The sequence below is a fragment of the Pogona vitticeps genome, chromosome 1 (assembly GCF_051106095.1).
Source record: "Pogona vitticeps strain Pit_001003342236 chromosome 1, PviZW2.1, whole genome shotgun sequence".
NCBI lineage: Eukaryota > Metazoa > Chordata > Lepidosauria > Squamata > Agamidae > Pogona > Pogona vitticeps.
The window spans coordinates 257,905,658-257,933,332 of record NC_135783.1 but is presented as its reverse complement, the minus strand read 5'-3'; the positions used below and the strand labels follow the sequence as shown (position 1 = coordinate 257,933,332).

The following is a 27,675-nucleotide window of genomic DNA, read 5'->3' as shown; positions in this document are numbered from 1 at the left end:
ATGGAAAAATGAAGTTGAAGTCCAATTCTATTTTCAGCCTGGTGGACTTTAGCGCAAGAAGAACTGTTGGTTTGACTGGGTAGCTGATAATGTTCCAGCATTACCTCCCTGCAGAGTGTATACCTCTCCTTCCTTTGGTTGTGTTTCTCTCAAATTCTTCTTTCCTTCCCAGCTGAACATAACGAAGTTCCACCTAGGCACCTGTCTGCAACAGCCAACACTTACAGAAGTAACTTTTTGGGATTGAAACATCAGCTTGAAAGATGTGTCATCCAAGACCAGGACCACACTCTTTTCTTCCCAATTGCTATGTATGGGTCCAAAAGCTGGACAATTGATTGACTGATTGATCTTTATGGTCACTGACCAGCAGATATATTCAATTATTATTATTATTATTATTATTATTATTATTATTATTATTATTATTATTATTATTATTATTATTATTATTATTATTATTATTATTATTATCATTATTATCATTATTATCATTATTATCATTATTATTATTATTATGTATAATTAGTATAAAAACAAAATACAATTAAAAATATATGGCCTATTACAATATGACTAAATTTTATAGAATCTCCATAGTTTCACAGGACATAGGAGATCAGTGAAGAAATTTAGTAAACTTTGTACTGCCTCTGATCTCATCATCCTAAATTGTGTGGCATATAAAGTATATGGCAGCCAATACACACCGTTACTAAGCATCTGGCATTGCTTTAATCGGTACAAGGAGGGAACAGCTACACTTCATTGCTGCCACACAAAACTTTGCCACTGCTTTAATTATATCAGATTTCTTGTCCAAGATTGGACAATGAAGAAAGCTGTCAGGAGAAAATTGATTCACTTGAAATATTTTCGTGGAGGAGAGCTTTTCATATACACTGGACTGCGAGAAATGTGAACAAGTGGTCCCTTGAGAAAATCAAGCCTGAACTATTTCTGGAGGCAAAAATGATGAAACTGGGGCTGTCCTACTTTGGGCACATCATGAGAAAGTAAGATTCCCCTGAAAAAAAAAAAACCACCCAATAATGCTGGGAAAAGTTGAAGGCAGCAGGAAAAGAGGAATAACAAATATGAGATGGATTTATTCCCAGCTGAGCAGGGCTGTTGAGGATAGGGTATTTTGGAGGTTATACATCCATAGGGTGAGCTTAGTCAGAGTCAAAGGAGCTGGTGCCACTGAAGTCTGGATACGCATTCTCACTGTAATGGATGTCAGGTCATGCCAATGACGCACAGAAATTTTCAGCCAACTCAGATCTACCCTGTGTACTACCACCTACCAATGATCAAATGACAAAATTACTATCTTCTTTTGCTCATTTCTTTATATACTCATATCTTCACATACATCTAAACAATGTTACATACCCACTTGAAGAAAGAATGTTTAGCATTCGTATTTGATATTTTTTTCATTAAAATTGTTTTCCCGCTGAACACTTCTACATTTTAACACGATGGACAGACTGCCAGAATATAGTTATTGTTTTCCCTCTGCTGCATTGGTTTAGAATACTGCAGCTCCCCCTCACTTGGATTTATTGCATATAAACATACAAATTATACAAACACCACATTTAAACATTAGCATAATAACAATCCTCACAGTGTTCATTCACCAAACCCTTCTGCAATCTAATTTCCGCAGAACTACAAGTAGCCCTTTGTATTTGTAAGATGGGCATCTAAAGAATCTTCCAAAATCCCATTTGTGACATTGCAATATTGCTCAGTATCTCGAGCTTGCCAAAGTTCAAGACAACTGGTGGGAAGGGAAAAGTTCACCATCAAATAAGCCTTTGCTCTCTTTTCAGGAGCAGCCTGTCTTTTATGATAATGAGAAAAAATAGAGTAGGATGCTGGTAGGCAGGCCAGGTACAATCATGCTGCACATTAGGGACATTTTAATTCAGTTAGCTATGATTTCATAGCAGGACAATTTGAGGTTTGGGTGTTGAAGAGAGAGGCTCAAACTGAACATGAGCAATCCTTTGTGCTTGGTAAAGAATGTGACTCATGAGTGGGAGAAAACTGTGTAACAAGAGTAAGAGTTGTCTGCTTTGCACCCCCTTGCCCCAGCTCCTAATACAGGCAGAAAACAAAACAAAACGAAACTAAACATACATTTATTATGACATGGTGACAGAATATGGGAACAATTTTCCATTTATTTAGACAGGCATCAAATGCCACTTGGTCTGACAACCCTATCTTGCTAATGCATGCCTTCTTCTGTGATGTGTCCCAGCATATTCCGCTCCATATAGATGAGAAATATCTTACAAGATCCTTTAATGTGGAACATATGCTTTTTTATTTCCTTTATTAACTTAGGCTAACGTCATACACCCTGCCATGCTGTATGCTTACTATAAGCAACAACCACCGTTCTTTGTCCACTCCCTTAAAATTATGTTACAGAAAGTCAAGACTCTTCTCCGGTGTGCAAATAATTTAACATTTTCTTTTATGGCAAGCCATTCTCTCTAGGATATAGCATCATACACTATGTTGATTCTGGAATATATCTGTGTAACATACTGCCTATGTGATGTAATCTTGGCTCTCCAATCGTCCCTTCAACAAATTTGCCAGAAGGCAATCTCCCATATTGTAATCTTAACAGCTGCCCAACTCAGGAATGGCCATTTAAAACTTATTAAAGTTACTCTAGCCAACAACAGAAAGGAACCGGGAAAGTTATCTTGGCCCACAACCATACAGTGAAGATTAATTACCTTCCACCACCCAAGGAATAATGGATACATATTCACATCTGCCCATGCACGCACATAAAACACAAAGCACTGAAAATATAGAAATATGGGGCATTACTGAAGGGAGGCAAGTACATCTTTGTGGAGATTATGACTCTAAGCTTCTGGAAACTATTACTTGTTTGTTCAACAACTCGAGCAAATAAAGCTGGTGGCCGAGGATCACAGATAAAATTGTAATCCTGTAAAAAATGTACTTTTTCATCCCACCTTCTTCCCACTCCATATTTTTCTTATCCTCTCTCTCCTGTTCTATATAAAAGGTACAGAGGTTAGAGAGACTATATTAGCCCTGCCAAAACCAAAATTTGAGTGGGAATAGCAAATTTCTATATGCCTATTTCATATGAAAAGAATTATGTCTCAAATAGGCTTAAAACTGTGGATAACCAGTATCCAAATGTGATGTTACATCTGCAGTACATTGAGGCTAACTATCAATAGAGCTACTCATGCACTTACCAAAAAGCTAAAAATAATCCAAAATGAGTCTCTTGGTCTAAGTTGTTATGGAAACTGCACTTTAAACTTCAAGATACCTATCCATATAATCCGGAAAGATTCTCTGTACATGACTTTATTTAAAAATGTAGTATGTGATGGAGCTTTTCACCAAGCCATCACTTAAGATCTGTTAAATGTCAAAAGTTACTTCTTGACAAGAAAACAGAGTGGGCTGAGGTCACTGAAATATACATCTCCACAAACTAGGACAGTGTTGATTGTTTGGCATATTTAGATATACTGTACGAAAAGTAATACTGTCTATTTTTATTGTCGACAATTCTATGCACAGGAATTTGCAAATATTTATAAGAGCTACAAACTTTTTTCAGTTTAATAAATAAAAACAGTCACAATTGTAGATAAGAATTTATAAATATAATTAATAAATAAATATTAAATGAAGAAATACATCTTGAATTGGCTACATGAATAACTAAATGGTTTCCTGTAATTTTTTTACCTCTCTGGATGCAGGATGGGATCCCAAGGGTCATGTGTGACATTCTACATGTCTTCCTACAGAACTCCCTTTCGGCAATATCTCCTAGCATTCCAGCAAACTGCTCCAACAGAGCAAAACTAGAGGCTGAACACTTGAAACCAATCAAGACTGCAAGTGGAAATTTAAAAAGCAACAGAAGAGTACTGCACATGCACATTTTTCTATTCCCTGTGACACAGCCACAGTTGAGATCCCAAAAAGTCCAAAATTCAAGTCTCAAAATTTAGCTCATATGCTATCCAGCTGTTTTTATCTCAACTGCAGTGTCACCCTGGAGTTTGACATGACAAGAAGACTGTCCTTGGAAAAACATGCTGCAGTTGAAATAAGACATATGATTGATGTCGTCTTGAACCAAACTTTGCTTTTCTTGATCACTAAGTCAATTCCTGCCAAAAACATGTGTTTATTTTATTTATTTATTTTTGATTGTGAAGAAAACTCTTTGGGGTATCCAGCCTTTAGGCTAATATTCCTTCCATTAAGAGAGTGCAGTAGAAGGACAAAACATCTAAACAGCAAAGTGGCTTAAACTGCGATTATCTAAGAGACACAACACTGAGCCAGCAGTTCTAGTGCACACCTAACAAGACACAATCTTACTTCCCTAACTTTAATTCACAACAAGATTTTTTTGTAATTCAAACCCATTAGCTTTTTACACTTCTTCCTAAGATTAAGCCTTTTTGTGCTTCATAGCAATGTTCACTTAGGCCTTGCTGAGTGCAATTAATCCTTTGTTTCTGCTATTCTAACTATGCTATGCCTACTAAATCTGCCAAATACTCAACTCATCTGCCAATACCTCCCAAGACATATTGTTTCTTTTTCCATAGGTTTTGCCGTAATACATGGGCATTATTCATTTCCATTAAAAAATAACTTTAGAGCTTAGTGTATATTTTAAGAAGCATGGTAAGAATTTAATATTGTGCTTAAACCCGATTAAAATTATTAATTGATTTAATTTACATTTACATTTCTGGCCCACAAAATGACAAGCAAGGCATCAAACAATAGCAAATTCAAATAAAACACAATTAAAACATAAGAACTGATTGGAAAAATTAAAAAAAAACATATCAATAAAGTCCTGCCTAAATGCAAAGGTCTTTTTATGTGATTCCCGACTGCTGACCCTCTTCTCAACATGCCTTATGAGAATTCATAGTGCACAGCACTTTTCAGACACAAACAGTGACTCCTAACAAAGAAGAACCCTCCCTAATGTCATAGCTCCCATGGTGCGCAGGTACCATGCACCTAAAGCTGTGCTCTCATTGGCCTAAACAGAATCCTCTCTGTTGTCCCTGCTTTTACAAAGTCAAGGGAAACAGGTTTGAGGTGTGACTCAACCAGTGTGGGAGGAATGCATCCTGAGAGATGCTTGCAGAACCATGAATACTTTGCCCACTTCGGTCTGTACAGAAGTCTATTTGTGCACTTCTATCTTTGGGATCCAGTGCAAATAAACAATTGTGTAGCATGGGTTGCCAGCATCCAGGGCAAGGCAAATATTGCGCCTCCTAACCTGTGACCATTAGCACTCCCGGAGTCCCTTCCACCAGTCCAGTATTGAACCCCTTACCCCTTCTCCCTGGAGCTGTTGCTTTTGCTGCTGCTCCTGGCCCTAAAATTAGGATCCTAGAGGGAGAGTAGGCTGCTGGGCAAAGTGGGCAGCTCCCAAGGCCAGCCTGAGGCATTGGGTTGAGTGGTGGCAGCGGCAAGGCACGAAAGCAAGCACCAGACTGCAATGTCGAGGGAGAGCTAAGCACACCTGCCATTGGGAAGATGACAATGGAGGTGGAGCAATGTCCCTGGAGGAACTCTTGATGTTGGTGACAGGCGCCGCATGGCCAAATGGAGGAGGCACTCTTCTGATTGCCAACAGCAGGGATTGGTCAAAAGGAAGCTCGGTGTTTGAACATTGGAAGATTTTCTGAGTGAGGGTGAGAGTGCACTATTTTAAATTAATTATTCCTTTTTTTCCTTTTAAATTTTGTGCCCTTAAGAATTTTGTGCCCAGGGCAACCACCCCTCCCCCCTCCCACTACACCACTGCAAATAAAGACAGGCTGAGTGTTCATTTGTTTTTTTTAAAACAAATTTATTTTTTAAAACAAATTGGATTTTCATTTGGGCCTTTAGAGTTTGGCTTTGGTGACTGTGCTGGGAAATGAGTTCTAGAGCCTAACTGTTATTGGGCAGGCAAAAGGGTTGACACGTGAAATTAAAAAGAAGGAAGTTCTACCCACTGCTATAAATTCTCCTATGTACGTGTGACACTGAACACATGCCTTCATTAACGGTTGAACAGTATTTTTTAAAATAAAATCTTGTCTCACAACACTCTAATTCCCTCTTCACAACAAGAACTAGCAACATCTGCACAACATGCCAATAGAATTCATTCAACCAGAAAAATGCAAATTAGGAATTTATTCATAATTGTGCTAATTTGTGTAATCTACTTTGCTATAAAACCTGGAATTTCCTTGTTGAAGTATCTGTATTTTCTTTGGCAAAGAATGAATATCTCTGATAAGGCACGTGTTTTGCCACTTATACTTTCAAGACTGAAAATGGCAGAATTCCCATTTTAAATATAATGTTTAGAGAAGTTAAAAGAAAATGTCTGCAGGGCATTTATATGCTCTGTATTATTGCAGTCCAGTGTTTATGAGTACCATTACACACAGTATTTTAATGTAATTACTCTCCAAATACCAGCAAGATAAGGCACATGCTGTTGTCTCCTGTATGCCAATGAACAACTGAAGTACACAGAGACTTGAACATCTGCCCATCAAGACCACCAAGAATGTTGGCTGTCAAGGAGGACAGTGAGCATAGCTGGAAGGGTCTCTAAAAATCCCTTCATGACATGCTACCCATCTACATTAAGACAGAAACATTTACTTCACTGTCACAGATAGATCACCCAGGACTGGTGACTACTGGGGCTTCTCATATCTCCCCCATTCACTCACAACTCAACCATTGCTCCTTCTACCTATCACACCCCATGCACACCAACACATTTTAGTAATTCTGTCTGTAAAGCTGATCTTCTAAAAATAATAATTAAAATGTACTTTAAAATGTTATTTCAACTTTTTCTTTAAAACATTAATTTGGACCCAGAAAAGAGACTGCAACTCAATGAATTTTCCCGCTAATGGGAATATCCCTTTTCTCCAGCTTTCAGTCTTAACTTCTACAATATTCCAGAGGATCTTCCAATAATACAGAGAAGAATTTAGAGAGAAAGGGGAAATGACAAATAAAGTAACCGTTCTTGTGCAGGCAAAACAGCATTGTTGGTGCACAAGAAGGCAGCATCAGAAGGCTCAGGAGAACTTTAAAGATTTGAAAAGTACAGAGGGGAAGATCTTGGGGCGGGGGAAATGCGACAGAATGAAATAACTTAGCAAAAAAAAAGAGGTTACTTACCTGTAACCATAGTTCTTTGAGTGGTCCTCTGTGAATTCACACATATGGGTATTGTCTGCGCCTGCGCTGATGCTCTTGGAAGATTCTAGAGCTAAAAGTAACAATTTTATGATGCTATTCTCCATGAGGTATATGCTCCTCCCACCCACCATCTTCCCCAGTTCCTGAATTTTATCCGCTGGGTATGAAGGAAATAATTAATTAATTATACAATTAACCTGTGACGGATAGAGGGGAAGGATGGGCGGGTTGTGTGAATTCACAGAGGACCACTCAAAGAACTATGGTTACAGGTAAGTAACCTCTTTTCTTTTTCATGGCCTCTGTGAATGCACACATATGGGTGACTAGCAAGCTGCACTTACTGGTTGGTGGATCGTCACGCTAAGAAGGATGACAGCACAGCTCTGCCAATGCAGCATCTTGGCATGCTCTGACATCTAGATGGTAGTGCTTGACAAACGTGGACGGTGCGGACCACGTAGCAGCACGACAGATGTCAGGAACCTCGGTGCCACGTTGAAAGGCAGTAGAGGTGGACAGCGCCCTGGTGGAATGAGCTGTCAAATGTTCTGGAGGGGATCTCCCCGACAAGCTGTAAGCAAGGGAGATAGTCTGTACAATCCAACGTGCTATGGATTGAGAGGAGGCTGGGGCCCCTTTGTTTGGTCTGTGAAAGCACAGAAAAAGTTTATTGGACTTTCTAAAAGTTTTTGTCCTTTCGACGTAGAAAGCCAGGGCATGTCTGACATCGAGATTATGGAGCATATGTTCTAGGGGCGACGAAGGAGACTTGAAGAAGCAGGGTAGTATGATGGATTGGTTGAGGTGGAAACCGGAGACCACCTTCGGAAGAAAGGAAACATCAAAGTAAAGAGTCACTTTATCGGGGTGAAACTGGATAAAGGTAGGATCGGCTCGAAGAGCATCGAGCTCACTAGCTCGTTTGGCTGATGTGATTGCAACAAGGAAGGCCGATTTAAGAGTGAGGAATCTGAGGTCGATGGATGCCACGGGCTCGAACAGAGGCCGCATCAGGGCATTAAGAACCAGCTGCAGTGACCACTGGGGGGTGATGCTTTGTTGAGGAGGGCGAATGTTGTTGAGCCCGTTGAGGAACTTCTTGACAGTTGGGTGAGAAAACAACTTAGAGGAGGGAGAATCATCCGGCTGGTGAGCCATAATGGCTGAAAGAAGACCTTTAATGTGGACTGGGAAAGGCCGAAACTGAAGAGATGGAGGAGGTAAGCGAGCAGAGTCTTCAAAGAGACAGGTATAGCAGGTAAGTTATTGTCCTGAGTATACTTTAAGAAAGGCTTCCATTTATTTTCGTATAGAAGGAAGGTTTTCGGGCTAGAAGAACCTGCATCACGTTGGGAGTATCCTCCATGCCATGAGACTGAGAGAGGCGATGTCTGGGTGAAGAACGAGGCCGTGGTCGAGCGAGAGGAGATCTGGGCAGAGAGGAAGGCGGAGCATGTCTGATGACATCAAGGCCAGGTGAGTGAACCATGGTTGGCGGGGCCAGTACAGGGCTATCAGGATTGCGTTGGCCCCGTCCTGTCGGAGACAGATGATCACACTCTGGAGCAGAGGCAGAGGGGGAAATACGTAAAGGAGATCTTGGGACCAGTGCATCAGGAACGCGTCTCCCAGAGAGTTGCTGTCCCGTCCTGCTCTGGAGCAGAACCGGGGAAATTTCTTGTTGGCATCGGCTGCAAAGACGTCTATTGAGGGCGTGCCCCATCGCCGGCACAGCCGCTGGAATATGACATCGTTCAGAGTCCATTCGTGTATTCTTGTTGGTAGTCGACTGAGCCGATCTGCCAGGGTGTTGTCATCGGTGGAAATGTGGACGGCAATAGGGAAAACATGATGGGAATAGCACCACTCCCAGAGGTCGACAGCTAGGTAGAGCAGAGAAGGGGAGTGGGTACCTCCTTGCTTGTTGACATAAAACAGTGCAGTGGTGTTGTCTGTTGCCAACTGCACTACCTGACCTCGGATGAGGGGAAGAAAGGCATGGAATGCTTTGATGATTGCCAACAGTTCTAAGTGGTTTATGTGAAGTGGCAGTTCTTGATTTGACCAGAGTCTGTGGACTGTGTGTTGAAGGCAGTGTGCACTCCACCCTGTGGGGCTGGCGTCGGCTGTGACCTGTATGGAAGGTCTGAGAGGCGAGAAAAGCCTGTCAATGAGGAGGTTGTCGAGGCGAGTCCACCAGTTGAGCTGGGAGGCTAGTTCTGGTGTCACCTGCAGTAGGGTGGAAGGGAGATCTGTTTTGGGATTGAACAGAGAAAGGAACCATGCCTGCAGGGATCTCATTTTGAGTCTGGTGTGCTGGACGACAGCCGTCGTCGATGCCATGAGCCCCAGGAGGTGTTGGGCGTGATGCGCCGAAACGGAGTGATGTGTTTGGAAAAGGTGGACAGCCTTTTGGATTTTCCTGATCCTGTCTGGAGGCAGGAAAGCTCTTGCACGGAGGGAGTCTATTTCCATGCCTATGAACTTGACTGTCTGCTTTGAAATTAAGTGCGACTTCTCGAGGTTGATGTTGAGGCCGAGACTGTGCAGCGTATGGAGCATTGTGTCTCGTGCTTTTATGGCGTCGTGGTACAATGTCGCCACTATCAACCAGTCATCGATGTAGGGATAAATGTTTATTCCCTGTAGCCGGAGGAAGGCAGCCACCGGTGCCATGCACTTGGTGAAAGTCTGGGGGGCGTTAGAGAGCCCGAACGGGAGGGCACAGAATTGGAAAGCGGTGCCGTTGAAATGAAACCGGAGGAATTTCTGATGGGCCGGATGAATGGATATGTGGAAATAGGCGTCCTGCAGGTCGATAATTATGAACCAGTCTCCCTGTGAAAGCAAAGGGATAATAGAGTCCAGTGTAAGCATGCGTAACTTGTGGGGAGATATGAAACGGTTGAGGTGAGTGAGATCAAGGATGGGGCAGAGGCCTCCATCTTTTTTAGGAACAGTAAAGTATTTTGAGTAGAAACCATTGAGGAAGTCCGAAGTAGGGACATGTACATGTATATAAGTGGACTGTGTCTTTGCTTCTTTCTCTTCCTCCACTATCACTTGCTGCCACGCATGCTGTCAGACTGTACAAAGAGTTCCTGCCGTGCTGTTAAGATACCTGCCTGTATATAACTGTAAATACGTGTAAATACAACCGTCTTGCAACAAAAGAATAACTCTGCGTTTTCTACTGTCGCCAAAACCGTAACACCTTTCGTACAGGGTCTGCCAGATGAAGGGGTCAAAATGGTATAGTACCATTGGAAAAGGGCAAAAATCGCCTTGCGATGGCACGGACCTTGGTGGGGAGAGGTGCTTTCGTTTCTCCGTTCTCTTCCGTGGAGGTGAAGGGGGAACCTCCAGATTGGATGTTGAGCTTTCAGCTGCCCGCCCTGAGTCAGGGTTTGAATGGGCTGAGGCCGGGCTGGACTGTGGCGCAGCCGCGTTGAGGCCAATGCTCGGGGTTTGGGGTGGCATCGTGGGGGGGGTGCGACATCATGGGCTTCATCTCCATCAGAGGCCAAGACAGGGGCTTCTCTGGATGATTCCTCGAGGATGGGGGAAGACAGAGAAGGCTGAGGGGGCTCCACTCGGGGAACTCTGTCCTTTCTAGGCCTCTTAGGGGCAGGTTTGGGCTTTTTCTTCGAGCTTGCATCGTGCGCTCGAGACTTCTGAGAGGAGGGCAACTTGTGCTTACCAGACAATTGTGCTTTCTCAACAGTGTCCTTAGCTGGTATCACAGAGGTAGAATCAGAGGTAGACTAGCCCGCTGAAAGCCTATCGGCTGAAAGGGCAGGAGATCTAGCCGCTTCTGAAGATGAAGTAGGAGGATTTATGGCTGTTTGCCAAAGGTAAGACGGAAGTCTCTGGAGCCTCTGTTTTAGTGCCGGCTTGGTTAAAGTTTTACAAGCAGGACACAAATGGGTAGGATGTTCCTCAACCAAACAAAAAAGACACTGGCTATGCCCGTCCGAAAGTGCAATTTTATTCGCACAGGTCGTACATCTTTTAAAAGGAGACGGAGAGGCCATAAGCAAAGAACTGGGGGGGGGGAGGGGAAAAGGAAGGGAATAAAAAGACTGCGGGAAGCTGATTAGGCAAAAAAAAAGATGCAGAGGATCACTAAGTAGGTAATTTGAAGTAAAGATAAACAAACAAAAGCTCAAAGGAGCCTAAAAAAATAACCAAAAGGCAAATAGCAAAGTGCTCAATCTTTCCTGAGAACCGTTCGGAACTCGGCGGAAAAAAGGAACTGGGGAAGATGGTGGGTGGGAGGAGCATATACCTCGTGGAAGATCACACCATAAAATTGTTACTTTTAGCTCTAGAATCTTCCGAGACAGTCAGCGCAGGCACAGACAATACCCATATGTGTGCATTCACAGAGGCCATGAAAAAGAATAACAGGTTCTGTTGAACAACCGTATAAAAAATAAAATAAAAGGAATAGAAAAAAGGCTAGCTAAGCTAGATACTTAACGGTTGATAGCTTTGTTGTTCTTACATCCTTACAGAACGGTGGAAAAAGAGGAACTGAAAGGAAGATGGAGGAGGCGGGGCTTATATACCCTGCGGGGGGAGCTAATTGACTCTCTTTTTCTAAAGCTCTAGAATCTTCCTGATGTCCTGCACAGGCGCAGGATTAACCCATTTGTGTGCATTCACTACGAAGAAATTTAAGGATTTGAAAAGTACAGAGGGGAAAAAAGGAAAAGGGGGCACTACACTGAGTCTACACAGTGAGAATAGATTGTGGCCACTGGTCACTACCTGACTGGGTCCAGATAAAAGCCAGTGGGGAGGAAGGACTAAGATACAGATTCCATTGAAACCAGGATTAGTCTGCATTGCAGAATTCTGTTGCAGGCCCTACTTATTATGATCAGACCTAACCTCATCAGACACAATATGAGGGGGGCTCTCCAGCCTTCCCTGGCTGGCCATCTGCCCATGAGGGCCTGAAGGAGACTCTGGTTGCTGAATGCCAGGAGGGTGCAGACTGGGAGATGGAGGACATAGGTGGGAGATTAGAACTGAGGAGAAATCAGCCATACCTGGGCAAAGAGTTGGGGGCTAGGCTCAGTGGTAGGAAGAAGAAAGGAGGAGGAAGAGGAGGGAGGCCTTGCCATCCTCTTCTAGATCTGAAGGAGAAGAGTGGGGTGAAGCTGAGGGGGGGGTAGGCCTGGCCTTCTTTGCTCTGGGTCGAGAAGGAGTATGCAGAGATCAAGAACCATTGGACAAGTGCTTGGGTTAAGTTTCCTGTGGCCAACAGGAGAGGACTTGGTGGCAGCACTCTCCTCTTCAGCCCATCAGCACCTCTAACTCTTGTTCTGTCCTCACAGAGACTGCAGCAACGGGCAGGGTTCCCAGACCTTACCCCAACTCAACAGATGCGCTGAAGGCAGAAGTGCAAATAATAATAATAATAATAATAATAATAATAATAATAATAATAATAATAATAATAATAATAATAATAATAATAATAATAATAATAATAATAATAATAAAGAAGAAGAAGAAGAAGAAGAAGAAGAAGAAGAAGAAGAAGAAGAAGAAGAAGAAGAAACAACACCAGAGGACACAGGAAGAGGGGCTGGAGAGGCTAGGGCAGAGGTGAGCAACTGGCACTTAAAGACCACGGGACACGCTGAGGACCTGGCATCACCAACAGCCTGAATCCAGTGCTGGAAATTCATGTTTCAGTAGAGACTGGATTTGGTGGGAAACTAATAAAGCCAACTGAGCTCCCCAGTGAACTGGCTGGACTGGGTGCCCAATCCTTCCTTTTACTCCATTCCACAACATTAATAAAATCTAGTTACAATAGCTCTGGGAGTCTGTACTTTACGAAAATCATGACTAAGAAGAGTAATGAGAAACATTTAATTCCCATATAACAGAAGACTTCAGGCTGCAAGAAGGCAACAGATTATGTGAGAACAAAATATTTGCCTCCTCACCCTCCTCCTCTCATATTGGCCAGGAAGACTTGTTTGGAAAGTGTGGGGGAAATTGTTCACAATAGACAATTGTAATTTGAACTAGCTTTTGTTGTTTGTCCTATTCAGGTGTACTGAAAATGTATACAGAGCAAACATGTGATGAGTAGTGTGCTCATACATCCATCTTTTCTTTCAACATATAAAACTGTCTGAAAAGACAGCGGCTGCTCTGACCATTTATGCTCAGCATGTGAGCCAGAAGATGGAAAAAAAAATGGAAGTTCTGGCTTACATGGAGAGCCTACATGAACAGAGTGATATAAAACTGTAGTTTATAAAGTTCTAAGTTCACAATACAGTAATAAAGAGTTGTGAAGGAGGATTTTACAAAATGGAGGATTTTACAAAATGGAGTATAGGCAGTTTAGACTAATAAGGGCCGAAGTTGTATTGGTGTCGTGTGATAGGCAGAATGTGAGCCCTCTGCCATGACCGGATTGGTCACAGGGATAGAGAGGGAAAATATTTGTCGGGTATAAAAGTTGTTGTTTCTGCATTGTAACGGCAGAGACCATACCTGCCGAGGTGTGCTCCCTCCATGCCTGCAGACATGAAAATAAAACTGCTTACTACTATCCTGGTGTGAATATTTTCATATCAAGAGGGGCCTTGCCCTTTTCTGGGTCTTCCTTTTGTATGTTGAAAGCCATGATATGAGGTGGGTGGGAATGCCTGAATAGGGTTATTGTTTCTCAGAGGGCTGAAATGCCTCTCCATGTTTTTTTTTTCCTTTCTGCTATATGCACAAGTATAGATAGCCATTAGAAGAATTAATAATTTGCTCCATTACTGCTTTAGAGATCCTTCAGTTATATCAGCGGGTTCTTAACCTTTTTGAAAGAAACGCCCCCTTGAGCCATTGAGGAAGTTATCATCGCCCCCCTCCCCACGGTGATGATATCTTTCTTTCTTTCTTTCTTTCTTTCTTTCTTTCTTTCTTTCTTTCTTTCTTTCTTTCTTTCTTTATTTATTTATTTATTTATTTATTTATTTATGACACTTAAATCCAATGACCCCTGAAAACAAAATTCAATTCCAAGAAAATGAAATGCCCCCCAAAAGTAACATTTAATGATTTAGTTGCAAGCGAATTTTAAGACGCAAAAAGAAATATAAAAGGGGCATAAAAACAAACCACAATGCAGGAACTAAAAATTTCAAGACAAAAACTCTGAAACTCAATTAAGATAGGAGGAAAATATATATTCATGCACATTGTAAAAAGGCTGCAGCCATCTTCACAGGTTTGGCTTGCTCCAGCGCCCCCCTACCGCCCCCCTTCTGCTCCAGCGCCCCCATGCCGCCCCTTTTCATTCTACCGCCCCCCTGAAAAATGAAATCGCCCCCTGGGGGGCATTATCGCCCACGTTAAGAACCACTGAGTTATATGATACTGGATGCTTTCCTACTGCAGCATGCTATATTTAAAGTTAATCAAATAAAATCATATGGGACAAGCCATTGGTCTATATCTTGTTCAGAGCTTTTGGCAGGAATCAGCAGTACCAGACACCTGCTGAGATCCATGCCCCAGGCTGCAGCGGGGCCACTCTAACCTCTCCAGCAGTCTTCCACAATCTGACACTCTCCAGTTTTTCTGGACTTCCACTACCTGGAGAATTCCAGGGAAGAAAGCTTGTTCCTCATCATGCTGTTTTTTTTTCCCAGTCATGAGACATAGGCTCAAAGGCAGAAAGTGCCTGAGCAGACAAAGACGAGAGTAGTGTGATGGAGGGCCATCATCCATGACAATTTGCAATAGAGCCCTCTGAAACAGGGGCTAGTTTTGCTCATCAAGTGTTTTGCACTGGTGCATGTTAGCAGTGGCATGGATTAAAGGCCATAAACAAGGTACACCATGTATTGTTTTAATGATATGTCATTTATAGTGTCATTTTACAATAAAAGAGAAGTGGTGGTCGGCAACCCTTAAAAGTCAGTTCTTCCAGTGGAAAAGAGCTAAAACCTTTCCAAGGAATTCCTTTTTAGTGTCAACACACCTTGCAGGCCATACACTATGCAATGCTGCTACAAACATGTTGTTTTAACAAAGAAAAAAAAACAAAGAAAAAAAATATGATGTGGACCAAAATAGGTATCCGTGGGTGAAATGTGCACAGGATAAAGGTTAGATTTAATGTAGGTTAAAATTACACAATTAGTTATGTTACAGGGTGACTTCTAGTACTATACAAATGTAGTCTGTATATATGCACATACATGGATGCACGCGTGCACACACAAACACACACCAACTTGGTCTTAATATAAAGCATATTTTCATGTGCACAGTTTTCACTGTTACTGCCAAACACACACACCTCAACTAAACCTTTTGATCTTTGTGCAGCCTAAGACTGCTCCTGCTGAGAAGCAGAATTTTCTAAAGACTTACTTTAAAATACCACATGATATAGCCAGGAGGCTGAGTCTAAAATATGAAATGCTAACTTTCATTTAGATGACATGCTGTAAGATTTACATAAATAAACCAGAGTAAGCTTATGTTTTTGATATTAGACACAATGCCTCATAGAGAAGCCCTTGCTCAGCTCTTTTCTATTGGCCTTAAGTAAATAAATCTACATTTCAGCTCGAGAATATACTGCCACGTAAGCAGTTGGAGAGTTAAGTCTCTGTTCCCAAATGTTTGCAAAGCTGGAAGTTCTAGTATTTCTTTCTTTCTTTCTTTCTTTCTTTCTTTCTTGAAAACCTGGTAACTGGAATAGAGAAGGTGCAGCTAAAAGCAAAATGTGCCACTTTTTAAGAAGCAGATGCAATTATTTAATTTTAGGTTTGCTGCCACCAAAGGCTCCAAGGCTTCAGTTGCAATACATATGAATGGTCGTTCAAAGTGACCTGCCAGCACAGCTGTCTGGCAAGACTGTGAAGTACTTTAATATAAACAAGGTTGAATCCACCAGCAATCTATCATGTGGAATGTGCCTGCTGGGGAGAAAGAGGAAGGGAGGGAGGGAAGGACAGGGGGGGAGGGAGGGTACAGGGTTAAGCAGTTGCAGAGCAAGATCTTAGGGGAGGAAGAAGAGGGTTCAAATGAGAAGATAAAGTTAAACAATGAGAGAAGAAAGAAAGAGAAATTAAGGGAGTGGGGGAGACAGCAGAAGTAGGAAAATAAGTTCTTTTGGAAACAGGACCTGCAGAAATTAATTGACATTTGCTTCCAGTCATTTAGGAATGTATTCCAGATAGGCATCTAATGCTCTACCCACTCTTTCTGGGAAAGTTATCCATGTGGATATAAATGGGCACAGCAGGGGTTATGTCATAGCACATTCTACAATCTGGAATGATGTGTGTGTCTCTGTGTGTGTGTGTGTGTGTGTGTGTCCGTGCGTGCGTGTGTGCGTGCAAGAAGGAAAACATGACTGAGATATGCGTGGACCACCCCCACCCCCAGTCTCCCTCATCCCAAAACAGAGTTTCTGTATTCTCACATACATCTACTGTGCTATAATATCCAGGCAAAATCAATATGCAACAAGGTCCCAAGATGACAGTAATTAAATGTGCAGCACTCCTGTTTGATTGCATATGAATGAAATCAAGACAGAGGAACACAGCAGGGATAGTCAGCATCTTTGTACATTAAATAATATGCATATTAATAAATGATTAGTAGAACTCTAAGAAGAGGAGTTCCTTCCCAAAATGTCTCCTGGGCAGCCCAAGTATTATTTGGGGGGGGGGGGGAGGGCAGAAGGAGCAAAGAAGTGTTAAAATAACCAGAACAGCATTATGTTATTATTGCTAGCCAGACTCTGTTCTATTTTTAGAAGCAATATTTGCCAAGCAAACAAAGGCAGCAATAGCATTAATTACTGCAGGGTCATTGACTGCATAACTTACATGCACCTCTGATTAACTGGCCTGAGCAAAACTAAATGGATAAAAAGGTTGTAATTAATTCATAACAATGCTTCAATATAGCTACCCAAAGCAAAGGCCTCAACAACTGTATGCAATAAACCAGTTCCAAAGGTAATTTGCACACATAGTTTATAAAGGCCCTGTAGCTCTTTTAAACATATGTTTCTTTGATTATAAACAGCTGATGTACTACAGTGGGTTCAATTTTTCCAGATAGGCTTCCAAAAAAAGGATTACATCCACAGCATAATAAGATGAATTAAGTCATACTATAAGCTGCAGCCACATTGTCCACTTTACCATACTCTGTCAATCTAATTTTGAGAGTGCTAAACTCCAATTGTTTAGAAAGTTCGCTGTCTTCTATCCTACTCCCTAAACACAGACACTCTCACACCCATGATTAAAGTGGCTTAAAACTAGTTCAAGCAATATGAGCTTTCTGCACATTGAAAATATACAGTACTATAATTTGAAATATATTCTGTAAGAGTGCAATGCTACTCCCTGTGTGTGCCAGAGGTTCAAGGTATACAAGGCATGGAGTTACGTAGAGAGGCCCGTCTTCTTCTCTGTCAGAGATACAGCATCCCAGGGGCCAGAAACACTGGGAAGCGAAGCAAGCTGTTAGAGAGGAACAAGTACAGTGGCAAAGCTGGACGCTCCACGAGCTGAGATGGAGATCTCCTCACCTATCAACTACCAAGGGAGTTTACTGTTGCTTAGCAGCAAGAGATGGGAAGAGACAGGAAATGGGAGAAAGAATATAACACAGCATTTGCCTCTGTCCCTATTCTTCTCATAGAGCTGCCCCAGAAAATTCCTGTGTCCAGCCTCCCCCTTGAACAAACAGCAGGATCACATCCCAAATCAGAGCCACACAGAAAAATATGCAGGCGTCAGACAAAAGGGCTGGGAAGCTCCCACATAGAAATCTCCCCCCCCCCCACCATTACTACTGCCATGATGATGCTTGAGAAACTAGAAAGAGGAACTGTGAAAGACTCCTAACTCCCACATGCTATGAATTCGATCTTGTAGAAATTTCCTGGTGAAAATTCTTGCCCTGGGTAATAGCAGCAGAATGATAAAAAGCATGTAGTGTGCCAATTTGCTGCTTGGCTCATTCACTCACTTACTCATTAATTTGTTTATTTAAAGTACTGTATTTTACATTCGTCCTTCATTCTCAAATACTGTATAAGAGTGAATAAAAATATGCCACAGTGCAATGCAATAAAATAATAAAACAACATCAAAGTAAAATCGAAATCAGAAGCTTAAAAACAGTAGATCAAATAAAAGGATTCCAGCAAATTCTGGCTTTGGCAGAATTCACATGCATAGGCAAGATGCGCATTGATGTATATCTATTAAAATTATAGCTATTATTTCTGCATTAGCACATACAAACAGTATCATTTAGCACTGAGTGATAAGAAGAGTGAGCAAGCGAACAATATGCATTTAGTGAAGGAGCTGGCTGCCTTGCTGAAAACAAAAATTAAACATTTAAGCTGGGTTGGCTCATTTGGATCAAGTTTTAAAATACTGTATTTTAACTGTGAAAACTTCCTTTTTGTGGTGGTTGTGGGTTTTTCAGGCTGTTTGGCCATGTTCTGAAGGTTTTTCTTCCTAACGTTTCACTAGTCTCTGTGGCTGGCATCTTCAGAGGACAGGAGTTAGAACTCTGTTTTCTGGTGTAGTGTGTAGGAAAGTTCAGTATTTGTAGCGGTGGGATCAGCTACAATTGATGGGTGTTGTTATCTAGCCTTTTGTGTACAGTGATCACCAGTCCTTGTGGCTGGGTAGAGTTGTTGAGGTTTGCAGCCACAAGGACTGGTGATCACTGCACACAAAAGACTAGCTAATGACACCCATCAATCACAGTTACAGATCATCTCCCCCCCCATCACAACAATACACCCATAACAAAAATCACTATGATCATCTAATCTCCTGAAAGGGACAAAAAGTTGATCCCACAGCTTCAAGTACTCAACTATCCCACACACTACACCAGAACACAGAGTTCTAACTCCTGTCCTCTGATGATGCTAGCCACAGAGACTTGCAAAACATTAGGAAGAAAAACCTTCAGAACATGGCCAAACAGCACAAAAAACCTACAACAACCATCGGGTCCCAGCTGTAAAAGCCTTTGAGAATACTTCCATTTTGTACTCATTATTCTTAGCTATAAATATGGCCTTCTCATAAGCCATCATTGTATACTCATTGTTTTCCACTTTAAATATTGTCTTTCAGTGATGTAAACTGCCTTGGATTATTTTTAAGGAGAAAGGCTGGGTAAAAATATTTTAAACAAACAAACAAAGAAAAAACAAATCAAAAACAATAATAAAACAACAGAAACAAAGGCTCAATATAAAAAACAACAATTTGAAAACAAATTAAACACCTGGAAAAATAAACAACCACATGAACAACAACTGAGAAATATTGATGGAAAGCATTATAATAATTCAACATGGGCATGGCTAAAACTGGGGACCCTTAAGAAAGAAACTGAAGGCTTGACTTTTGTTGCATAAGAACAAGCACTCCAAACCAACGTGATGAAAGCTAAGATCCAAGGAATTAGTGCTAACAGCAAATGTCAAATCTGCCAAGAAAAAGATGAAACTGTGTCATACCTCATCCGCTAATGTCCAAAGACTGCACAAACAGATTATAAAGTTAGACATGATAGAGAGGCAAAATTAGTGCACTGGTTATTATGCAAAAAATATAACTTGCAGGCTGCCAAAAACATGTGGGAACATCAGGTAGACAAGGTGTCAGAAAATGCGGAAGTCAAGATCTTCTGGGATTTCCGGATCCAAACGGCCAGACATCTTGAACATAACACACCAGACGTAATGATACAACAAAGAAATGTCTCAATCATTGACATTGCAATTCCAGGGGATGCCAGAGTTGAAAATAAAGAATTGGAAAGACTAAAAAAATAAAAAAATAAAAATAAATCAGAGACCTGTCAATTGAAACATCTCGCTTGTGGAGGAAACATATTTCAGTGGCCCCTGCAGTCATCAGGGCTTAGGGAGGATTTCAAGAAATTTCACACAGTACTATAAGCAGTTGCAGATCTCAGAAATCACACCATCAGAGCTACAACAAACAGCAATATTAGTAACAGCATACATACTGCACCGATATCTGACAGATATTTAGGTTTTTGGTTAAAACTTGTATCTGTTACATAATATCAGGCAGTTTTTATAATTTTGACTGTGCCTGGAGTTTAATACTACTACTAACAACAACAACAACAACAACAACAGTATGCAAATCTGTGACTTCATTTTTGGGCAGTGTGTAAGGGACACATTAAGCAAAAGAAGCTAAAAACAAGCAGAATGGCAATATAAAACAAGGCTGGTTCCTTTGTGGAAGCAGAGATACAAATCAGTAACTTTGTTCAAGTATCTATATTCAGAGGCTACCTTCTGTGGGCCTTCCAAAGTTTAAAACCAAGTACAATCCTGCCACTGTGTATCCCCTTGGCATGCTACAGAACAGACTATGAAAAGTAAAACATGAAGACCTTAATATTTTCTAAAAAGATAAATAAAGAGATATAAGTATAGATCTCTGTACAGCGGGCAATTTTTTTCCCTGCAGACCAAGCAGCATGTAACAATTACTCTGGATGAGCCAAGCTTTATGTACACAAAACAGATGTTTGTACTGCTGCTATTGGCCATAATCCAGAACAGAGATAGGCATGTTTAAGTCTGCTGAAATCAAAGAGTTTTAACCTGATTAACTCTGTGCTAGATTATAGCCCCTATTGCTCATCTTCCACTTTCTAAGATTCTCCCTAGACTTTTTAAAAATTATCCTTTAAATAAGACAGCGAACCAAAGTAAACCTGTAGTCTTGATTCTGACATAGATTGATATGAACATGGAAGCCATATTTCACTAATAGAGCCTGGGTCAGACCAGCATGTCCTGCTTCCATTTTTTTAAAAAAATATTTCCTTGGCTCAAGGGGCCTCATTTTTCCCAGGAAATGTAGTTTAAGGGTTCAGCTATAGCAGAGGACACAAAGTCTTAGATTTCCTCTGGAAATTTCCTATCTGGTTTCTCTCTAAGTTAGATTCAAGAGCAATATTTATTGTTTTGCTATTTAGGGTGCGCGTGCACGTGGGCACACACACACACACACACACACACACACAGAGAGAGAGAGAGAGAGAGAGAGAGAGAGAGAGAGACAGAGAGAGAGATCTACTGGCTATGCTTGCTCTAAGTCCCAAAGTGCTTCTGAGCCTATATTCTGAAGCCAGTTGAGCTCCTGATACATGCAGTTCCTTATTAGGAATTTGTTCCGTGATCCTCCACTTGCAGTTCTCATTTGTTCATTGTTCCATTTTGGGTTGCATGCACAAATCTTACCTCTCTCTACCAATACAGATACTTTAGTGTCTCCCGGTTAATTTCTGAACATCTTCCCATCAATTGCAAAACTACAGCAAGGAGCTGGTACATCTGTACATCAAGTGTTAAGCACTAAACTACATGGTTAAATAGAAAGCAGGTAGAACGAAATGCATAAAATACGTAGGTGCTGACTTGATCACTCTCAAAGCACATACACAAACACACTCTGTTCCCCAGAAAGTAGACCTAGCCAAGACTGAGATATCATTTATCATAAAATCTAGACCTCCATAGAATACTACTTCTGCCTATCTAAATAAACATAAATACTGTACCATATTCATTGTGGGTTTCCCTCCTCTGTGGATTTTTACACTCCCCCCCCCCCCAAGCCTGGCTTATCTCAACTACTAGTCATGCAACAAAATGAATCAACGGGTGAAGAGTTGCCACAGCTAATCCAATTTAATTAACTATGTGTCTAATAACATTTCTTTTTTAAAAAGAAAGATATGATTTGCAATGTGTTCCTTGGAGAAAAACATGCCCTGGCCATGACCTGAGATTTTCCTGTGGCCTTGCCAGGAAAAGATACCCAGTAAAATAAAGAGAGAAGCATTTGGTTATTGTGGGTTTTTCGGGCTCTTTGGCCGTGTTCTGAAGGTTGTTCTTCCTAACGTTTCGCCAGTCTCTGTGGCTGGCATCTTCAGAGGACAGGAATAGCACTGCTCTGGTGGAGTTTGTTTGGGAGCTTTGAGGCTTTATTCTGGTACAATATTTTAAAATGAAGAATTTAAGCTGCATTTTAAGAACAGTAATATGATCCTGTGAATGTTGATTTAGAAGTATATCCCAATGAATTCAGTGAGATCTTCTAAGTGAATATACTCAGCAGAACTTGGAACCCTTGAGACCAAGCAGTGTTACAGATAGATTTTTTTAGGCATCCTTCAGTCTCGAGAGACTATGGTAACGCGCTCTTGGAACAGCGTCTAGTGTGGCTGAGAAGGCCAATTTGAGAGTGACAATCCCTTCCACATTGAAGACAAATACAATCTGTTCCCTGTCTAGCTCCCTGGTTTTGCTGCTTTCAGGACTGCCTCTTTGCCTCAGTCTGTGGACAAGGGTCTCTTCAATTTGGGAGAGGCCATGATGCACCGCCTGCCTCCAGGCTGAACACTAGGATGTCAAGGTTTCCCATCTGTTGAGGTCCATTCTTAAGGCCTTCAGGTCCCACTTGTATTGCAGCTGTGATCTCCCTCTGGAGCACTTTCCCTGCACTAATTCTCCATACAGGAGATCTTTTGGAATCCGAACATCTACATGTTCAAGCCAATGTAGACATCACTGTTTCAGTAATGTATACACGCTAAAAATTCCAGCTTATTCTAGGACTACTCTATTTGGAACTTTGTTCCAGATAACAGACACCTCTAATGTTGGTCTTACTTCAGTGAGTTGGTTAGGCATGGAGAATGCTTAAGTGTGTAAAAGATTCCCTGTTCCATGAGAGAATAAAGTTGCTGCACATGATGCACGATTTTCCCATCTAAAAGTAAAGCATTTTTGTTCATATATTGAGAAGGGGAAGCCACAGCTTTAAAAAAATGGGAGGGAGGGAGGGAGGGAGGGAAGGAAGGAAGGAAGGAAGGAAGGAAGAAAGAAAGAAAGAAAGAAAGAAAGAAAGAAAGAAAGAAAGAAAGAAAGAAAGAAAGAAAGAAAGAAAGAAAGAAAGATTGTTCTTCAGTATTTAACTGTTTTGCTTAAGTTGTACTAAATACAGTGAAGCATGTTTTATTTCCTCTGGAATGCACCTCTTACTGAAGAGAAAAACATTCACTATTAGCTTTGATGACTCATCTTTTTGCTGGAAAACTGGAGCATGAATTAGTTAACTACTGAATATCATGTCATAATCTTTCCTGGACAATGGCCCATTTCACATGATACATGGTGTGTGTGGGTGTGCATACACATGCATTTGTGGATGTGTGTGTGCATATATATGCATGAATACACATTTCTGTGAGCACAAATACACATATCCACAAGGGTATAAAGAGGAGGAATGTAAAGGCTGGAATACTGTATTTCATCTGGACATTCTTTGTAAGATACAGTCTTATATTCTCTTTGCCAAAGACAGAAAGTGGATAAGGAGACTGCTGACAGAAAGCTGGGAGGAGGGGAAATACCTTTTCTCCCCTACTCTAGCAGTCTTCCTTTGAGAAACGAGAAAAGAGGACAATGAAAAGGAGGAGAAGACCATTTAAAATACTCCTTTGTAGTAATCACTACTGAAGTTTGGTAGGCACTCCATTTTATGGTTGTCCTCATGACAATGAGACACATTCTCCCACAATCTGTGGAGCTTGCTTTCTGCTCCTAGAAAGTATAAAACGTATGATGGGGATATGACATGCCTCAGTAAGACAAGTAAAGAAGTTGGGAATGCTCTCTGGATTCTGGCACACTTTTGCACTCTCAGCACAACTGATCTGCCATGCCTCATTTTCTGAATGTGTGGTATGAGATTTCCACCTTGAGTTTACACCAACGTAAGCAACCTGGGACCCTCCAGACATTTTGGAATACAACTCTCACAGTCCTTCAACTTTTTCCATGCCAAATGAGTTTGATGTTAGTTGCTGGCCAAACTATTCCATGGGCACCAGTTTATTTATGTCTGATCTAGATTGTTTAAATGAAACAATCATAACCAGGCCAACAAAGACGGCACATCTGTTCTTTCCTCCTAAAGCCAACACTTATCCACACATTGCTGTTTTGTTCTTCAAAAACACAATTTGGGATTTAAAGGAGGAGTCTAACTTTCAGATTGACTGAAATAACTGGAGAGGATCAGTTAAACAAAAAACATGTTGGACATCATTTCAGAATTGCTGACGTTCATAAACCATTGCATCTAAGTTAAAATAAAAAACTGTGAGGGTTTAAAATATTCCTGAAATAAAAAAAAACCTTATGATATAATATATAATCATGAACACACATACTTTCTTCACTGTTTAGAACGAAGCCTTTGACAAGTCCAGCATGGCAAGCTGATAGCGGTGTTAGTAAGTTGGTGCAAGAAGTGTTTATGTGACTGGCAACTCATGTAAGCAACAAAAAGCTGCAGTGAAAGTTGAAGAACAGAATAGAGGACATAGATATATTAGAGCCAATAAGGATGCATATTTTCACTACTCATTTTGTACTATGAGAACATATTTAGAGGAACACTTGCTGATTCAAATAACAGCATCATTGTTAATGAATAGTTTATCAACAACACTCAATGTAAAGACAGCAAAGTGTTACTAACTGACATTTTAGAGGTTCTGCAATAGTTTCTCAACAAAGCCAGTGAGGTAAGTAATAAAAAGTGTCTAACAATGAATGTTAAGGAAACAAAATTCATGATAATCTGTAAAAACCAAGCAGATCAAGAAATATAGTTAACGATCCAAAATAAAAGTGTGGAGCATATTGACCAATGTAAACATTTTGGAATTGGGTTGAATGAATCCTGGGAGCATAGCCATGCAATAAATGCCAGAATAAAGACACCCAGATCATCTTCTATAACAGTGGTTCTTAACCTTTTTGAAAGAAATGCCCCCCTGAGCCATTGAGGAAGTTATCATCGCCCCCCTCCCTGAGGTGATGATATCTTACCTACCTACCTACCTACCCTCCCTCCCCACCCGGGTGCGAGGCAGCGCTTCACAGGGCGAGGCTGAGGACCCAAGAGACACTTTCCTTCCACTTGATCCACACTCAATGCTCCCCTAAAGGAGAAAGGCGAGACGTGGCAGGTAGAAAGAGCTGGATCATCTGGCGGCAGCAGCAGCACCGGATCTACTGCCAGCACTGCGGCTGCAGTTGCCTTCACAGGTTTGGCTTGCTCCAGCGCCCCCCTACCGCCCCCTTCTGTTCTTTTGCCCCCACACCGCCCCTTTTCGTTCTACCGCCCCCCTGAAAAATGAAATCGCCCCCTGGGGGGCATTATTGCCCACGTTAAGAACCACTGATCTATAACACTGGTTCTTAACCTTGGGTTACTCAGGAGTTTTGGACTGCAACTCCCAGAAGCCTTCACCACCAACTGTGCTGGCTGGGGTTTCTGGGAGTTGCAGTTCAAAAACATCCGAGTAACAAAGGTTAAGAACCACTGATCTATAACATAAAAATGTGAAATTAGTTTTGAGAATGTGTATCATATGCTGTTCTATACACGCCATTCAGCTCCACACAGCATCAATGTTTTTTTTTTACATAGACTGTTACTTTTTGGGGGGGAGGGGGAGAAAGGATTTGAACTGTATATTGGTTGCAGGATGCTGAGAATTTTCTGGATTGGGAGGGCAACCATCCAAAGTAGAAGGCATAAATAAACAAATATAAAGAATTTGTAAAAGTCATAAAATGCAGAAAGCTAGCATGTGTTGAACATGTGATAAGAAATGAAAAATATATACTGTCAGTACTAGATATCTGAGATAAAGTATATGCAAAAAGAAGTTTAAGAATGGTCTTTCTATAGAACTTCTGAGCTCTCCAAAAGCCTAAAGAGGAAGTGAGGGAGAATGGCCTTGTTTCTATGAAAGGACAAGAGTAGGACAGAGAAAGGTTGAACAAGCAGTGAAGGTAAAGTGCAGCAATAAAGAAAAGCAGGTGAGGCAGAAGAACAAGAAGAGCAGACACATGGAGAAGGAAGATGGGAGGAAAAGATCACATGGGTACATGGGTGATGGGGCAGTAAAACCACTTAGATGGATACAAATGGAAAAGGTCTAGTGACTGATGGAGACATAACTGATTACTCTTCACAACCTCTCTCTTTTTAATGACTTTTATTACTTTTGGGGGTACTTTTAAAAACTGGTCTGAAAGGGAGACAGGTGGCCCCATGACACACAGAGAATTTAAGTCTGAGCTGTCTGCTCTAAGGACAGGAGATGTGTCTTTAACACTGTTATGGAGGCTGATATTCAAATCTGCCTTCTAAAAGACACAGAAATATATTTCTCCTGAGCTTGGCATAGAGATACAGTGAGCATCCCTCCACAGTGGCCTCTCTGCTAAAATTTTGTCTTTACATAAACAATACATTTTGCATGGAACAAGGTCTGAAAACATATATTATCAGAGGCAATATGCAGTTCTGGCATCCACAGATAAGGCTTTGGGTTGTGAAAAAGAAAAGCCATGGTAAGAAGTCAGAATTTTTTACAATACAGTGGTGCTTCGACTTACGAATATCCCAACATACAGTACGACCATTTCGAGTTACGACCAGCTCTGCATGCAAAATTTTGCTTCTACTTGTGACCGGAGCTTTGAGTTACAACCAGAAAAAGGCAGGGGGAAATGCGGGGAATTCAAATTGCTAACCGTTGGTGGTGAAGAGGCTGCTTCTTTGTAGCTCTTTTGCCCCAGTGGTTAGAGAGTGCGCAATCGAAGTAGGCTTCAGACTGCCTGGTAAGGTAAGGTGCTGCTTTCTGCTTTTTAAAAACTGGCTATTCTGGGTGGGTTTTGCAGCGTGGTTTTTGGGCTGGGCAGTGGGATTATGTTTCTATGCTGTGATGGGTCTTGCAGGTTTTGTTTGTTTGTTGGGTGTTTTTTCCCCATTTCCAATGGGTCTTGAAGTTTTTTCCCCCATTTCTGATGGGTCCTGTAGGGTTTGCTTGTTTTTTGGTCCCCCTCCCCATTTCTGATGGGTCTTGCAGGGTTTGTTTGCTTTCTGCTTTGCTTTCTTTGCATTGCCAAAGGGTCTTGCATGGTTTGTTTGTTTTGCTTTTCTTTTTTTCCCTTCAGCCGGAATAGATTAATTGCATTTCAATGCATTCCTATGGGAAATGCTACTTCAACTTATGACCATTTCGAGTTACGACCGGAGTGCTGGAACCAATTAAGTTCATAAATCGAGGTATCACTGTACTAAGAAATCATCACATTTCTGAGCGATTCTTTTAATTCAATCATATTTTAAAATATGAAACAAAGTACATAATCATTCTGTGTGAAAATATGAAGTGAGGAAGTCATAATATTTCTGTTATCTTTCTAAA

The 27,675-nt window shown here is 41.3% G+C and overlaps 1 protein-coding gene and 1 long non-coding RNA gene across 4 annotated transcripts in view; one reads left to right on the top strand and one right to left on the bottom strand.

Moving 5' to 3' along the window:
• The window catches only part of KCNQ1 (potassium voltage-gated channel subfamily Q member 1), a 417,925-nt gene that overhangs the window by 210,518 nt on the left and 179,732 nt on the right, over window positions 1-27,675 (bottom strand). The gene's annotated exons all lie outside the window — the stretch shown is intronic.
• LOC140703091 (uncharacterized) overlaps window positions 25,774-27,675 on the top strand; it is a 52,146-nt gene continuing 50,244 nt past the window's right edge. For both annotated transcript variants that reach the window (XR_013540857.1, XR_013540856.1), the window contains exon 1: window positions 25,774-27,090. This is a non-coding gene — a long non-coding RNA (uncharacterized LOC140703091). The remainder of the gene's footprint in view (window positions 27,091-27,675) is intronic.